This window comes from Chelon labrosus (assembly GCF_963514085.1).
Source record: "Chelon labrosus genome assembly, chromosome: 23".
NCBI lineage: Eukaryota > Metazoa > Chordata > Actinopteri > Mugiliformes > Mugilidae > Chelon > Chelon labrosus.
The window spans coordinates 6,709,765-6,726,820 of NC_140356.1; the positions used below are offsets into that span (position 1 = coordinate 6,709,765).

General features: G+C 40.0%; 1 long non-coding RNA gene across 1 annotated transcript; it reads right to left on the minus strand.

Moving 5' to 3' along the window:
• Positions 1 to 5,528: 5,528 nt before the first annotated feature.
• Positions 5,529 to 11,996, minus strand: LOC311508463. The gene is made up of 2 exons (XR_014699762.1): positions 10,813 to 11,996; positions 5,529 to 6,910 (listed from the first exon to the last, which is right to left on the minus strand). It is a non-coding gene; the product is annotated as an uncharacterized lncRNA (long non-coding RNA).
• Positions 11,997 to 17,056: the final 5,060 nt, after the last annotated feature.

Below are 17,056 nucleotides of genomic sequence, written 5' to 3' on the forward strand. Positions count from 1 at the left end.
GACAATTATGAACCAAAGTCAAATGCCATCATGATCTGCGGGTGTGGTCAGATTTTGGAATCCTTGATGTCACTGATTCAGAGGATTCCATCATGGAGTCCCTCTGTCATGTCATGTCATTCTAGAACATCAAGCACCTAAAAACTCCAGCTAGGAACACTTTCACCAGTTTGCTCCCAGATTTCTAACCAGTAACACGTCTTCTGAAGACTTCTCACATCCCGACAAGAGTTAAACTAGACCGACGAAAGCGAAGAACAAAGACTTCCATCATGAGAAACGTGAGATTTGAACAATTTCACCTGTGTTTTCTGTATATTTTGATCCTCAGAGGTCACTGATGTATTGTCAACAGGATCTTATATGAGGTTTCATGGTACAGATAATATTATTATGTGGAAGTAGGTAAACTGTATGAAAACAAGCAGCTAATTAGACCTATGGATGTGTGCATTGACTACAAGTTAGCAGCAGATCATTAGTTTACTGTTGTAATGAACTCTGTCAGTACTAGACTGGATCTAATTTATGTATTCTGAAAAGCTAAGACATTACCAGTATCAGTAGATATGTGATGTGATTCAGATTTTGAGTAATTTAACATTTGTTTGGGGATGCTGTGAACAGTACTAACTGACAAGATAAGGGCCTTTATGTGGGGCCATCTTTATTTCCTGACTCTGAAGGTCCTGAAGTGAAGGTGAGGTACGGGAGAGACCCAGAAACTCAGGAGCTAGCTACTCCTAGTAGCTTAACATGTTTAACATGTTTATGCAGAAACGTACAATAATAAAATAAACCTTCAGAAATATGAAATTCATGTTGAGTTTCAAGTATATTTTTTACTAGTAAACAGTGAAATAAATTCTTCATTATTTCCTGTAATTAGATTATTTTCCTGAATGTTTAGAGCCTAACTGTATCTTGGTTGTTTGCAGCAGTGTGATGTGCCCATCCACCTGAGAGACCATACTTACATCAGAGTCTCTACACAACAGGCCGATGGTGCAGTGCAGCGTGAAGCTTGCAGACCACGCTCACGTGGCAAGAATGACCAGGTTAGATATTCATTCCATTCATGTAATTCGTTCTTGCAAAGTATCTCAATGTTTTCACTGTAAATTAAAAAGAAAACTTGCATGAGTCTGACATCCTTTCATATGTTGATGACCTTCTCCAGGGGTCAGATTTAACCTCAAGGTCCCAGCCGTCTGCTTCCAACACCAACCTTCCCCAGAAGAGGAAGAGGAGCTCCAGTTCCCGTCCTTCCAGTTCTTCTGTTGAACCCCCAGAGAAGGTGACTTTCGTCCGGAAGCGTCGGCATCCCATCTCTCCTGCTGACCTGCCTGTGGTCTCTAACGTGCCTCCCAGTCCCCAGAAGCTCTGCCCCACCAATGACCAGCCTGACAGCCCTGTGACAATACACAACCGCTCAGTGGAAGAGTACCAGCAAATCTACCATGAAGTGGTAGATGATATGCTGAAGTATGTTTGTGTCACATTGTCAAATCAATTTAGAATTTATCCCTCAGTTTTTCAGTAACTTCTGTTTCTCGCAGGTTCAAGAACGGTCGGCTGCGTCCATACACTTTAAATCTGGGACGTCTTATCAAGCAGAAGCTTTGGGAAAGACTGGATCGGCCCACGATCACAACGTCAGCCAATGAGGACGGACTTGTGCATGCTGAAGTGTCATACGGATTTGGAGAGTGTCCACCCATGTATGAAGTTGACATTTCAGAAGAACCAAAGCCTACTCGTCCACTGGCCAACCTTCCCCAGAAGAGGAAGAGAAGCTCCAGTTCCCGTCCTTCCAGTTCTCCTGTTGAACCCCCAGAGAAGGTGACTTTGGTCCGGAAGCATCGGCATCCCATCTCTCCTGCTGACCTGCCTGTGGTCTCTAACGTGCCTCCCAGTCCCCAGAGGCTCTGCACGACCAGTGACCAGCCTGACGGCCCTGTGACAATACACAACTGGTCAGTATAAGAGTACCAGCAAATCTACCATGAAGTGGTAGATGATATGCTGAAGTATGTTTGTGTCACATTGCCAAAACAATTTAAAATGTATCGCTTAGTTCTTCAGTAACTTTTGTTTCTCACAGGTCCAAGAATGGTCCATGTATTTTAAATCTGGGACGTCTCATCAAGCAAAAGCTTGGTGAAGGATTGGATTGGCCCAAGATCACAACATCAGCCAATCAGGATGGACTTGTGAACACTGAAGTGTCATACGGTTTTGGAGAGTGTCCTCCCATGTATGAAGTTGACACTTCAGAAGAACTAAAGCCTGCTCGTCCACTGAAGAAAAGACTCAGAAAGTCAAAGTGAACAGAGCAGCACCTGTAACTATTGTAAATACTGTAAATAGTGAATCTCAGCCACAACCTCGTCTCATCGCACAATCAACCTCTGCAAGCAAATGTGTTCCATCCTCCACCTTCAGCCTCCTCCAACAACCTCTACTCAGCCACTCCATTTGCTGATACTTTCCAACAACAACTGAAACATCTCCAGCTCCATCTCCAGCCTCTGCCAGCATCCTGCACTTCTTCCACCTGCAGATTCTGGCAAAATGTCCACCTCAGTCCTCCTCCAACTACCTGCGACCTCCACCTCCATATGAAGGTTCTGGATGAAAGTTGAAGCTGAAACTCCACCTACAGCCTCCTCCATCCACTTCATCCAACCTGTACCACCCAATTGCAGCCTTCACCTGCTGCTCCACCTGCTCTACCACCAGCTTGTCCAGTTCCATCTACAGCCTCTGCATCTCTTTCCACAGCCAGCATCATGCACTTCTCTGTATTTGCATATTCTGGCAACTTCGATATAAACTTTGACACCCAAGTCAAGCCTTTCTCCTATTGCTCTACCTGCTCCAACCTCCACCTCTCTGCTTGGAGCCTGAGCCAATAAGCTACAAAACTGCAAAGTGCTGTCAATATCTCTGTGTATTTTATACATATTGAAATAAAAGTCTGATAAAATAAATAAAAAAATAAAAGTTTCCATTTGATTTTGTTTGTGTTCATTAAGACCCTTTTAGATCCCAAGAAATAAAACTTCCTTTTACGTCATAACCAACATATTAGATTGCTGCTATACACATAATTTGTAAAATTGCACTAACAAATGCAATGAAGTTTACTGGTATACAGGGGATGAAGGGAAGGGATGAGAGGGGTGGAATGCATAGATGGATGCTGGTAGAGGAACCCAGGTGAGATAGATTTGGGGTGGGGGCACGTCTCGGGAATTTTTGGCTCCTTATCCACCTGGTTCCAATGAGCTGGAAGCGGGGATTCTGCTCATCTCATTGGTCGAGGTAATGTTGCTTGCGAAGATGATACCGGAAGACAACAAAGCAACAACTTTTCCTCACACACTCTGTTTGCAGTTTTCTTGTTGCACTACTACAAGAGGAATGTTCTGCTTTCTATAGTTTTATATTAATGTATACAGTTTTAAGTTAAGCAGGACAGGTTTCTATTTAAGAAAGTCATTTATTTTATTCTGTTAATTTTGTTATTTTGTATTAAAAATAAATTGCTGAATAATAATTTGTTTTCCATGTGTTCATATCACTAAAAAATATGCATCTGATTCAATTCAGGTTCCAGTGAAATAGTTAAACAATCGTTTCACATACACAAAAAAGGGCTAAAAAAAAAAAAATCACCTCACTGGGAAGGGTGAAGGTAATCGGGTCGGCCGGGCCTGCCAATGAGGTGTCCCTTATTTATTTTTCAGGGAGTTGGTAACCCTATTCATACATTATCTTTTATCCATCAGACTGGCAGACATAGATCTCCATATGTGACACATATAACACACAGATTCAAGATTCAGGTTGTGTTTATTGTTACTTTCACAATATGTCAATGAAAACTGTTTCTCCTAGTCCCACTGTGCTACATATGCGCTGACATGACACAGACAATAACTACTTGTACCCCCACTCCAACTACACAGAGTTTTTACTATTCAAACTACTTCTATTACAATACACAATAGATTATGTAATAAAAAATGACACACAAGTGGAATTTATAAGAGGAAAATATACAACTGTACAGAAAAAGTACAAAATGTAATTATACAATGAATGAACATTGTTATTGACATATACAACTTTGCAACTACTGCATATGATAACTGTGAGAACAAGATGTAACTGTACAGTGAATAAACATGACTGATATGTACAATTCAAAATGTGACAATGTGACGAGTGAGCAGCCAGAGAAACAGTTTTAACACATGCTGTGCAAAATTAAATACCACTATTAAAGATGACTTGTTGATGTTAGTAAGACAGAATTAAACTATTCCAAATTTTACAGCTGTTTCCTGAAGTAGGCTTATTTCACTAGCTATTTAAAACTAGGATTCTTAATTCAATAATAGATGCATCTGTGCTCAGTGAAATGAAGGCTTAAAAAAAAAATGTATTAGTTACAACTGTGTTTCACTGCAATAACAATAAAATGTCTTGTGACATTTGATTCTACCTCATGTATTTTGCAAGACTTAAAAACACACTCTACTCTAATTACAAAATTTGGAATAGAAATATTTAAATCACAGAGTGTTGACATGATATTTGCAAATGTCTTTTGCAAAAACTGAGCACTTATGGAGGTCACTCCATTCCAAACAGTGGTAGAAGTTATGGAATTAATTGAATTAACCAAGCCCTGCGATGGACTGGCGACCTGTCCAGGGTGTACCCCTGCCTCTCGCCCGATGACAGCTGGGATAGTCTCCAGCAGACCCCCGTGACCCTTAACAGGACTAAACGGGTATAGAAGATGAATGAATGAATGAATGAATGAATTAACCAAAGGATTAATTGACCAGTCAGATAATAAACAATAGATTTGTCAACAATTTGCAAAAACAGCTGACAAATTAATCAACTGGAGGAATATTTGTTACTTGCATGACAAGTCAGTCATGGTGATAAACTCATCTTGTGGACACTTCCATGTCAAAATGTTTTTACTGGTTCAACATGGAATCTGTGCAACACAAAAGATCATTCACAGTTTTATCCTGTAGCTAAATTTGACTCCTATAATGTCTCCCAGCAGTGGTATACAGGTGTACAAGTTATAACATTACAACAGTACAGAGACTTTACCTTTGTTAACCACATACAGTACGATACAAGTTCACAATATTAAGTGACATCTGTTTGACTACAGTCTTTCCTCCCTTGACTGCAGACACAGTCTTTTGTACTTTTATGAGATTAAAGCTTTCACTCTTTCACTCAGGAAAGAGTGTTTTATTTTAATGTCCTCTTTGCCACCCAACTGACCTGCTAATAACCAGCACACACTAAGTGGAGCATGAAACTCACATCTTGCAAAATAGTCCACGTGTATTTACTGTAGCTGATAAAAAAAGTGAAGAGATAATATAATATTTAATGAAGTCAAAAGCCTCTGACACATGATTATAATGTGCATGTAAGATAGTGTCACCTAGGGGTCTTTAAGGAAGTAGGAGTCAGACTCAGAATGCTTGGTCGAAGGTCCCGTTAGTGGGCATTTTATTTACAGTGCTTCCAGGAAATGTGCAAAAACCACAACAAAAATAAATAAATAAACTAAACTAAGTATGAACATAAGTAACTGAGGCTCAATCAACTAATAAGAACTCCCAAATAATTGCAAAAGCCCTGGTAGCTGCTGTGCTCACTCCCTTCTCTCCCTGGCCTCTCAAAGACCACTGAATATATCCCTACCTGTCTCTCAGTAGGGTGCCTTAGGACCTTACCATCCTCCACTACAGGGGTCAACAAATTAAACAATTCAACTCTTCAACATAACAGACACACATTTATTAGTCCACTTTGTCACAGTGCACATGAACTAGTGAGTGTTGGACAGGTATTACTGATCCTTCTGCTGAGTGATCACATGACTACAAGTATTAAGGTATACTTATATTAATGAGACATTATTGGTCATTTTATTCAGTAATAAATGATGGACCAAAGTCAAGTGCCACCATGTCCTGTGGGTGTGGTCAGATATGTGATGTTATATTTTCAAATTCAGATTTTGAGTAATTAAATATTTGTTTGGGGATGCTGTGAACGGTACTAACTGACAAGATAAGAGCTTTTATGTGGGCCCATCTTTATTTCCTGACTCTGAAGGCCCTGAAGTAAAGGTGAGGTACAGGAGAGACCCAGAAACTCAGGAGCTAGATACTCCTAGTAGCTTAATTTAAGAAAAGTAATATAATAAAATAAAATGAAACAACAAAGAATGTTTCATTTCAAAATAAACCTCCAGAAATATGAAATTCATGTTGAGTTTCAAGCATATTTTTTACTAGTAAACAGTGAAATAAATTCTTCATTATTTCCTGTAATTAGATTATTTTACTGAATGTTTAGAGCCTAACCATATCTTGGTTGTTTGCAGCAGCGTGATGTGCCCATCCACCTGAGAGACCAAACTTACACCAGAGTCTCTACACAACAGGCCGATGGTGCAGTGCAATGTGAAGCTTGCAAACCATGCTCACGTGGCAAGAACGACCAGGTTAGATATTCATTCCATTCATGTAATTTGTTCTTGCAAAGTATCTCAATGTCTTCACTGTAAATTAAAAAAAATAAAAAACTTACATCCTTTCACATGTTGATGACCTTTTCCAGGAGTCAAATTTAACCTCGAGGTCCCAGCTGTCTGCTTCTACCACCAACCTTCCCCTGAAGAGGAAGAGGAGCTCCAGTTCCCGTCCTTCCAGTTCTTCTGTTGAACCCCCAGAGAAGGTGACTTTGGTCCGGAAGCATCGGCATCCCATCTCTCCTGCTGACCTGCCTGTGGTCTCTAACGTGCCTCCCAGTCCTGAACAGCTCTGCACCACCAGTGACCAGCCTGACAGCCCTGTGACAATACACAACCGCTCAGTATAAGAGCTCCAGCAAATCTACCATGAAGTGGTAGATGATATGCTGAAGTATGTTTGTGTCACATTGTCAAATCAATTTAAAATGTATCAGTCAGTTTTTCAGTAACATTTGTTTCTCGCAGGTCCAAGAACGGTCGGCTGCGTCCAAATATTTTAAATCTGGGACATCTTATCAAGCAGAAGCTTTCGGAAAGACTGGATCGGCCCAAGATCACAACGTCAGCCAATGAGGATGGATTTGTGAACACTGAAGTGTCATATGGATTTGGAGAGTGTCCTCTCATGTATGAAGATGACACTTCAGAATCAGAAGAACCAAAGCCTGCTCTTCCACTGAAGAAAAGACCCAGAAAGTCAAAGTGAACAGAGCAGCACCTGTAACTATTGTAAATACTGTAAATAGTGAATCTCAGCCACAACCTCGTCTCATCGCACAATCAACCTCTGCAAGCCAACGTGTTCCATCCTCCACCTCCAGTCTCCTCCAACAACCTCTACTCAGCCACTCCATCTGCTGATACTTTCCAACAACAACTGAAACATCTCCAGCTCCATCTCCAGCCTCTGCCAGCATCCTGCACTTCCTCCACCTGCAGATTCTGGCAAAATTTCCACCTCAGTCTTCCTCCAACCACCTGCAACCTCCACCTCCATATGAAGGTTCTGGATGAAAGTTGAAGCTGAAACTCTACCTACAGCCTCCTCCATCCTCTTCATATGACCTGTACCACCCAACTGCAGCCTTCACCTGCTGCTCCACCTGCTCTATCATCAGCTTTTCCATTTCCATCAGTAGCCTCTCCATCCCCTTTCCCCCTTTTCCTCCAGCAGCCTGCGACCTCTGCCTCCACATGCAGGTTCTGGATGGAAGTGGAAGGTTAAACCTCTACCTGCTGCTGCCACTATCCACTTGATATAAACTTTGACACCCAACTCAAGCCTTCCTCCTATTGCTCTACTAGCTCCAACCTCCACCCAAAGCTACTCCACCCATCTGCCTAGAGCCTCAGCCAACAAGCTACAAAACTACAACTGTTGATTGAGGGTGGAATGCATAGATGGATGCTGGTAGAGGAGCCCAGGTGAGATAGATCTGGGGTGGGGGCACCTCTCAGGAATTTTTGGCTACTTATCTACCTGGTTCCTGTAATGAAAGGTGAGGAAACAGAGGAAACAGAATGACAATGATCTTGTTCCAAAACTTAAGTTAAAATAATCGTCTATTTGTCTCAGAAAGTAACAATGAGTCACTAAAGTTGACTTGAATCCACCACAAAGTTCTTAGATATATCCAAGAGTCCAGTTGCCACCAAAGCCTCGTCCCAGTAGTGTTTATTTTATGGAAACCTTTCGTGTTTTTCGTACAAGATAATGAAATATTTTAAATCATTAGACTGGCATGTAAAGGGTTAAATTACTGATATTGATGTATGAGGATTTTATGGCTGTTTCTTTGTGCGTGTAAAAAAGGATTCCACAATGTTAGCATATTTAGAAATATTTTACATGGCCAGTTAGTCTTTATTCGCAGACGACGTTAAACACAATGTTGATATTTACAGCACAAATTTAACATCCGGGATGTTAGCAATGATTCTGCGCCTGCGCAGTTTGTACGACAGTGGTGGAAAACTACTTCCGGAAATCTACCTTCTTAAGGAAGTCTCGGTCGAGTTGGAATCAAGATTATCAGAGCCAGACTATCAACATGCCCCGTAAACAGGTTAGTCTTTTCCCTTTACAATGACAACTCAACTTAGGTACAGTACAAGGAAACAAATTTTCTGGATTTTTGTTTTGCACGTGCTCGAAATTACCTACAGTGCTGCTTGTGCTAGCGGCCGACACGTGCTCGGTCATGAAAGGATGATGGAATGAAAAATTATGGCTATTAGGCTATTAGGTCTGCGAATTTCCTGTTCCACTGCACCATGGCCTGTTGTGTAGAGACTGTGGTGTAAATATCGTCTCTCAGGTGGATGGGTTAACATATCAAAACGGTACTGTACAGTAAGCAGGTACACATATGGCATTTTTTTTGTTAATCAGAATAAATTAGTAAACTCTTGCATTCATGGCGGCATTAGCTGTCTTCTGTTGGTATAAATATGATCAGAGAAGACATCGCTGGAAGATTTATTTCTTCATCTAGTTCTGACATGTACAGGGCTGGCTCTCAAGTTTTGAACCTAGCTTGCAGTGAGATATTTTTTTTGACTGGGGCGAGGGTAAAGTGTGTTTGAAGATAATGTATTAGGACGAATTCCTTTAAACCAAATAAATTGTTTTATTTACAACTTTAAGGACAAAAAAGACAACTAGAAAAAAGACATTTGGCCTAAAGGGGCCCCTTGAACAGCACTGGTCATTGGCAGCATTCATTAGCTCCTGTGTTTCTAGGAGGGTCAGACTGAACATGCAGACAGCATACGTTCATGGCAAGATGGCAAGTTCACTAGAGTTACCAGCCTCAGAAATTAATAGCACCCTAGATTAGAGCCCACATAAATGCTTCACTGAGTTTAAATGGCACATCATTCTGAGGAGGACTTCATGGTCGAATGGCTGCAAAAGAGCCAAGAGCTTGGGGAAGAACCACAAGGAATGGACATTAGACCAGTGGAAACCAGTGGAAGTGATGAGACTTTTGTTTCCACTCGCCAATCCTGCTTCTAATTGGTTCTGACCCAGATGGCAACGAGTACTAGCCAATCAGAGGCAGAGCAGGGCAATCTGTTTATTTATTTTTTTTCTGGTTAGGAAAAAGTCAGTGAGTGACGTTTAAATAAAAGTACGCGCGACTGATGGTGGACTGTAGGAGAACAAATGCCTGGGGCAAAGTGGGCTACTTGAAGCAACTTGAAAGATAAGGGTGGTGTCATTCTTCATATATATGAGGCTAAAGTGTCATGAGTCTTAAAAAAAAAGTTTTAGACCAAGCCTCATCCTCACCTGTTCAAATGGTTTTGACTGGAATGGTTTTCCCACCAGTTTAGTTTATTTAAGTCTTTTCTAACTCACTCATTTGTTTGTCAGAGCAGGAGCCACTGTATCGCTGCACACTGAGATTATCTGTAATTTCTCCTGTTTCTGGGTTGTAGTTATTTAAAAATGGTATCTTCTGCAGTCCATGCAATAATTAATAAAATTTGTTAATTCAGGATTATATTTATTTCTGTGTGCAAATTTTAATAATCAGAAGTTTACTGTGTATATAATGTACTTGGTACATCAGCCTGTATCTGTTTTCTAATGTTAAATAATGTTAAAAGGTGTTTTAACTCCCTCTTGTGGTCATTGTGCTGAAGCTCAGGGGTGAGAAAAAAAACTGCGCACAGTTTAACAATCTGTCCACATGGATGTAAATTGACAATCTGTACCCACAGTTTAATATACGTCTCCACGGACTGTAAAACCGTGCACGCAGTTTATTTATTTTTCTCTCCCCGGAACCTAGGAGGGCTCCGCAGAAAAATTCGCTTGTTTTAGGCTAGTTTTTACAGGCCTGGTTGCTTATTTGTCTCGCGAGATCTGGCAACACTGCATTGAATGAGAAGGTGTCCCACACTTTAAACTGGTAGTGTATTTCTAGTGATAAAATAAATAAATAAAATGCCATATGTATACTTGCTTACAGTATACTGTGGGGTTTGATACGTTTTTTATAGTAGGCTAATAGGCTACATTCAAGGAGCAAAAAATATGCAAGTATTAACCTGGGTGGTTGGATCGAAATTCCGACCAACAGTCGTTATGCTCAAAGCCACGGTATATATCAGTAACACAGGTATGCCATCAGCCAGGATCTCTGGCGTTACTTACCTACCGTGTGGATTGCAAACACCTAAAGTATAATGAACACTATGAATTCACTTACCGAAAAACTGGAGTTCAAGTGGGACCAACCGTGCAGCAAGACATTTGTCCAGTATTATTATGTAGCCTACTGCATATCCGCATTTTAAACCAGGCACACCCAAGAGCTTAGATAAAATAAGTGTGTGTGTGGTACTTATCGTGCCCTCCACTGGATAACATCGACATAACAACAACTGCATTTCAGATCGTTGGGGCGGTCTTCAAAGCCCAAACTAAAAAAGCGCACCTAACCATGGATAGGTTACTACAAATGACTCGTATGTGTGTCTAGATAGTGCCGTCCTTTCCTCTCCTTTCCCCCGCAATTTCTGACATTCCCTTTCAAAACTCTCCTTGCCTATTCCTCTGAACTTTTATGCTGACTTTGCTGTGGAGTCTGCAATTTAATTTCCCTCAGTCCCAGCATCTGAATCTGAACAAATCATCACTTAGTTTGGTCTGTTATCGTCTGTCCACCATAAGAGATTGTTAACAAATCTGAAGGCTAATAAAGGCAATTAATTAACTAATAAATAACAAATTAAATTGACTCTAAGATGTTTTTCACATGCTCCAGTAAGTAAAATTTGTCACTCTTGAACATTAAGCATCTTAAACCTTTAGCAAGGAAGTCTACTGAATTCTTCTAATGTCCTAACAAGAGCTAAACTACAGAAAGAAGCAACGAAGACTTCGTTCGTGTAAAAAGTGAGATCTGAACACTGTGTATTTCACTGACTTCCATATGAGGTTTCATGATACAGATAATAATTTCAAGTGGAAGTAGGTAAACTGCTGGTTAGACCTGGACGTCTGTGAGAAAAACACAAGGTAGCAGCATCTCATTAATTTACTGTAATGATGAACTCTGTTAGTACTGGACCTATATATTCAAAAATATATCAGTATAGTCTTTTTTCATTTTGTTGGGAGAAGTTTTTTAATTCCCACTAAACGGTGAAATGTATTCTTCATTATTTTCTGTCATTAGATTATTTTATTAAATGTTTAGAGCCTAACTGTATCTTGGTTGTTTGCAGAAGTTGCCTCTCCACCTGAGAGACCCTTACGCCAGAGACCCTGGACCACAGGCCGATGGTGCAGTGCAGAATGAAGCTCGCAGACCGCGCTCACGTGGCGACCAGGTTAGATATCTGGATTTAAAACATAAAATCAAGCTGTTCACTCATCCACTATTTAAGATTTCTGTGTTCAACATAGTTTATGTCCACATTATATGTTCAAGTTAGCAACAGCTTCTTAATTTACTGTAATGATGAACTCTGTTAGTACTGGACCTATATATTCAAAAATATATCAGTATAGTCTTTTTTCATTTTGTTGGGAAAAGTTGTTTAATTCCAGCTAAACTGTGAAATTAATTCTTCATTATTTCCTGTCATTAGATTATTTTACTGAATGTTTAGAGCCTAACTGTATCTTGGTTGTTTGCAGCATGATGGGCACACCCATCTGGGAGACCATACTTATGCCAGAGTCCCTGCACAACAGGCCAATGGTGCAGTGCAACATGAAGCTCGCAGACCACGCTCACGTAGCGACCAGGTTAGACATCTGGATTAAAAACATGAAATCAAGCTGTTCACTCATCCACTGTTTAAGACTTCTGTGTTCAACATAGTTTATGTTCACGTCATATGTTCAAGTTAGCAGCAGCTTCTTAATTTACTGTAATGATGAAATCTGTTAGTGCTGGACCTATATATTCAAAAATATATCAGTATAGTCTTTTTTCATTTTGTTGGGAAAAGTTGTTTAATTCCCACTAAACGGTGAAATGTATTCTTCATTATTTCCTGTGATTAGATTATTTTACTGAATGTTTAGAGCCTAACTCTATCTTGGTTGTTTGCAGCAGCGTGATGGGCACATCCATCTGGGAGACCATACTTACGCTAGAGTCTCTGGACAAGAGGCCAATGGTGCAGTGCAACGTGAAGCTCGCAGACCACGCTCACGTGGCGACCAGGTTAGACATCTGGATTAAAATCCTGAAATCAAACTGTTCACTCATCCACTGTTTAAGATTTCTGTGTTCAACAGAGTTTATGTTCACATTGTATGTTCAAGTTAGCAGCAGCTTCTTAATTTACTGTAATGATGAAATCTGTTAGTGCTGGACCTATATTTTCAAAAATATATCAGTATGGTCTTTTTTCATTTTGTTGGGAAAAGTTGTTTAATTCCCACTAAACGGTGAAATGTATTCTTCATTATTTCCTGTTATTAGATTATTTTACTGAATGTTTAGAGCCTAACTGTATCTTGGTTGTTTGCAGCAGCGTGATGGGCACATCCATCTGGGAGACCATACTTACGCTAGAGTCTCTGGACAAGAGGCCAATGGTTCAGTGCAGCGTAAAGCTCGCAGACCACGCTCACGTGGCGACCAGGTTAGACATCTGGATTAAAATAATGAAATCAAACTGTTATCTCATTCACTGTTTAAGATTTCTGTGTTCAACATAGTTTATGTCCACATTATATGTTCAAGTTAGCAGCAGCTTCTTAATTTACTGTAATGATGAAATCTGTCAGTGCTGGACCTATATATTCAAAAATATATCAGTATAGTCTTTTTTCATTTTGTTGAGAACAGTTGTTTAATTCCCACTAAACGGTGAAATGTATTCTTCATTATTTCCTGTGATTAGATTATTTTACTGAATGTTTAGAGCCTAACTGTATCTTGGTTGTTTGCAGCAGCGTGATGGGCACATCCATCTGGGAGACCATACTTACGCTAGAGTCTCTGGACAAGAGGCCAATGGTGCAGTGCAGCGTAAAGCTCGCAGACCACGCTCACGTGGCGACCAGGTTAGACATCTGGATTAAAATCCTGAAATCAAGCTGTTCACTCATCCACTGTTTAAGACTTCTGTGTTCAACATAGTTCATGTCCACATTGTATGTTCAAGTTAGCAGCAGCTTCTTAATTTACTGTAATGATGAAATCTGTTAGTGCTGGACCTATATATTCAAAAATATATTTGTATGGTCTCATAAAAACTTTTTTCTCTTTGTTGTGGGGAGTTGTTTAATTCCCACTAAACGGTGAAATGAATTCTTCATTATTTCCTGTCATTAGATTATTTTACTGAATGTTTAGAGCCTAACTGTATCTTGGTTGTTTGTAGATCCGTGATGGGCCCATCCATCTGAGAGACCATACTTACACCAGAGTCTCTACACAACAGGCCAATGGTTCAGTGCAGCGTAAAGCTCGCAGACCACGCTCACGTGGCGACCAGGTTAGACATCTGGATTAAAATCATGAAATCAAACTGTTCACTCATTCACTGTTTAAGATTTCTGTGTTCAACATAGTTTATGTCCACATTATATGTTCAAGTTAGCAGCAGCTTCTTAATTTACTGTAATGATGAAATCTGTTAGTGCTGGACCTATATATTCAAAAATATATCAGTATGGTCTTTTTTCATTTTGTTGGGAAAAGTTGTTTAATTCCCACTAAATGGTGAAATGTATTCTTCATTATTTCCTGTTATTAGATTATTTTACTGAATGTTTAGAGCCTTACTGTATCTTGGTTGTTTGCAGCATGATGGGCACATCCATCTGGGAGACCATACTTATGCCAGAGTCCCTGCACAACAGGCCAATGGTGCAGTGCAACGTAAAGCTCGCAGACCACGCTCACGTGGCGACCAGGTTAGACATCTGGATTAAAAACATGAAATCAAACTGTTCACTCATCCACTGTTTAAGACTTCTGTGTTCAACATAGTTTATGTTCACATTATATGTTCGCGTTAGCAGCAGCTTCTTAATTTACTGTAATGATGAAATCTGTTAGTGCTGGACCTATATATTCAAAAATATATTTGTATGGTCTCATAAAAACTTTTTTCTCTTTGTTGTGGGGAGTTGTTTAATTTCAGCTAAACGGTGAAATGAATTCTTCATTATTTCCTGTCATTATATTATTTTACTGAATGTTTAGAGCCTAACTGTATCTTGGTTGTTTGTAGATCCGTGATGGGCCCATCCATCTGAGAGACCATACTTACACCAGAGTCTCTACACAACAGGCCAATGGTTCAGTGCAGCGTAAAGCTCGCAGACCACGCTCACGTGGCGACCAGGTTAGACATCTGGATTAAAATAATGAAATCAAACTGTTATCTCATTCACTGTTTAAGATTTCTGTGTTCAACATAGTTTATGTCCACATTATATGTTCAAGTTAGCAGCAGCTTCTTAATTTACTGTCATGATGAAATCTGTTAGTGCTGGACCTATATATTCAAAAATATATCAGTATAGTCTTTTTTCATTTTGTTGAGAACAGTTGTTTAATTCCTACTAAACGGTGAAATGTATTCTTCATTATTTCCTGTGATTAGATTATTTTACTGAATGTTTAGAGCCTAACTGTATCTTGGTTGTTTGCAGCAGCGTGATGGGCACATCCATCTGGGAGACCATACTTACGCTAGAGTCTCTGGACAAGAGGCCAATGGTGCAGTGCAGCGTAAAGCTCGCAGACCACGCTCACGTGGCGACCAGGTTAGACATCTGGATTAAAATCCTGAAATCAAGCTGTTCACTCATCCACTGTTTAAGACTTCTGTGTTCAACATAGTTCATGTCCACATTATATGTTCAAGTTAGCAGCAGCTTCTTAATTTACTGTAATGATGAAATCTGTTAGTGCTGGACCTATATATTCAAAAATATATTTGTATGGTCTCATAAAAACTTTTTTCTCTTTGTTGTGGGGAGTTGTTTAATTTCAGCTAAACGGTGAAATGAATTCTTCATTATTTCCTGTCATTAGATTATTTTACTGAATGTATAGAGCCTAACTGTATCTTGGTTGTTTGCAGCAGCGTGATGGGCACATCCATCTGAGAGACCATACTTACACCAGAGTCTCTACACAACAGGCAGATGGTGCAGTGAAGCGTAAAGCTCGCAGACCACGCTCACGTGGCAAGAACGACCAGGTTAGACATCTGGATTACAAACATGAAAACTGTTCACTCATCCACTGTTTAAGAACACCGTTCATGTCATTTGTTCTTGCAAAGTATCTCAATGTTTTCACCGTAAATTAAAAAAAAACTTGCACGAGTCTGACATCCTTTCACATGTTGATGACCTTCTCCAGGGGTCAAATTTAACCTCGAGGTCCCAGCTGTCTGCTTCTACCACCAACCTTCCCCAGAAGAGGAAGAGGAGCTCCAGTTCCCGTCCTTCCAGTTCTTCTGTTGAACCCCCAGAGAAGGCGACTTTGGTCCGGAAGCGTCTGCATCCCATCTCTCCTGCTGACCTGCCTGTGGTCTCTAACGTGCCTCCCAGTCCCCAGAAGCTCTGCCCCACCAATGACCAGCCTGACGGCCCTGTGACAATACACAACCACTCAGTGGAAGAGTACCAGCAAATCTACCATGAAGTAGTAGATGATATGATGAGGTATGTTTGTGTCACATTGTCAAATCAATTTAGAATTTATTCCTCAGTTTTTCAGTTACTTTTGTGTCTCACAGGTTCAAGAACGGTCGGCTTCGTCCATACACTTTAAATCTGGGACGTGACATCAAGCAGAGGCTTCGGGAAAGACTGAATTGGCCCACGATCACAACATCAGCCAATGAGGACGAACTTGTGCGTGTTGAAGAGTCATATGGAGAAAAACCAGAAGAACCGAAGTCTACTCGTCCACTGAAGAAAAGATCCAAAAAGACAATCTAAAAGAGAGCTAGAATGAAAGCTCAGACAAAATGTGTTTCTGTTCATTGAAAGTATTTTTAGTCATATACATCATATCAATGTATTTGATTTTGATAATTTATTATAAAACTGATAAAGACAATGGAAAAAATGTAATAAAAAATCATCCCAATGAGATGTATACCGTAAAGAGCACATGACACTTGACTCCACCCATGTGTTAATAAATGCAAAGAAAAATTATTTTATTATGCAATCTTTGAATTTGAATTATATGTAAGTCATATTAGTTAACTGCAGATTTCTGTTGTTCCCAGGTCAGTATTAAAATGATTAATAAATACCTCACCAAAGGTGAACCACCGCAAATCCTGAGAAAAGGTAAAGAGATCAGTCATTGTTCACTCTGGTGAGCTGTGGTTCAGCTGGAAGCTCTGCAGACATTTACGCACCTGAGTACAGGATGAGACATCAGTGTCTGAAAAATGTTTTCAAGAAAATAACAAACTCTAAATTACCATTTGGAGTCCATTTAATACAACTTC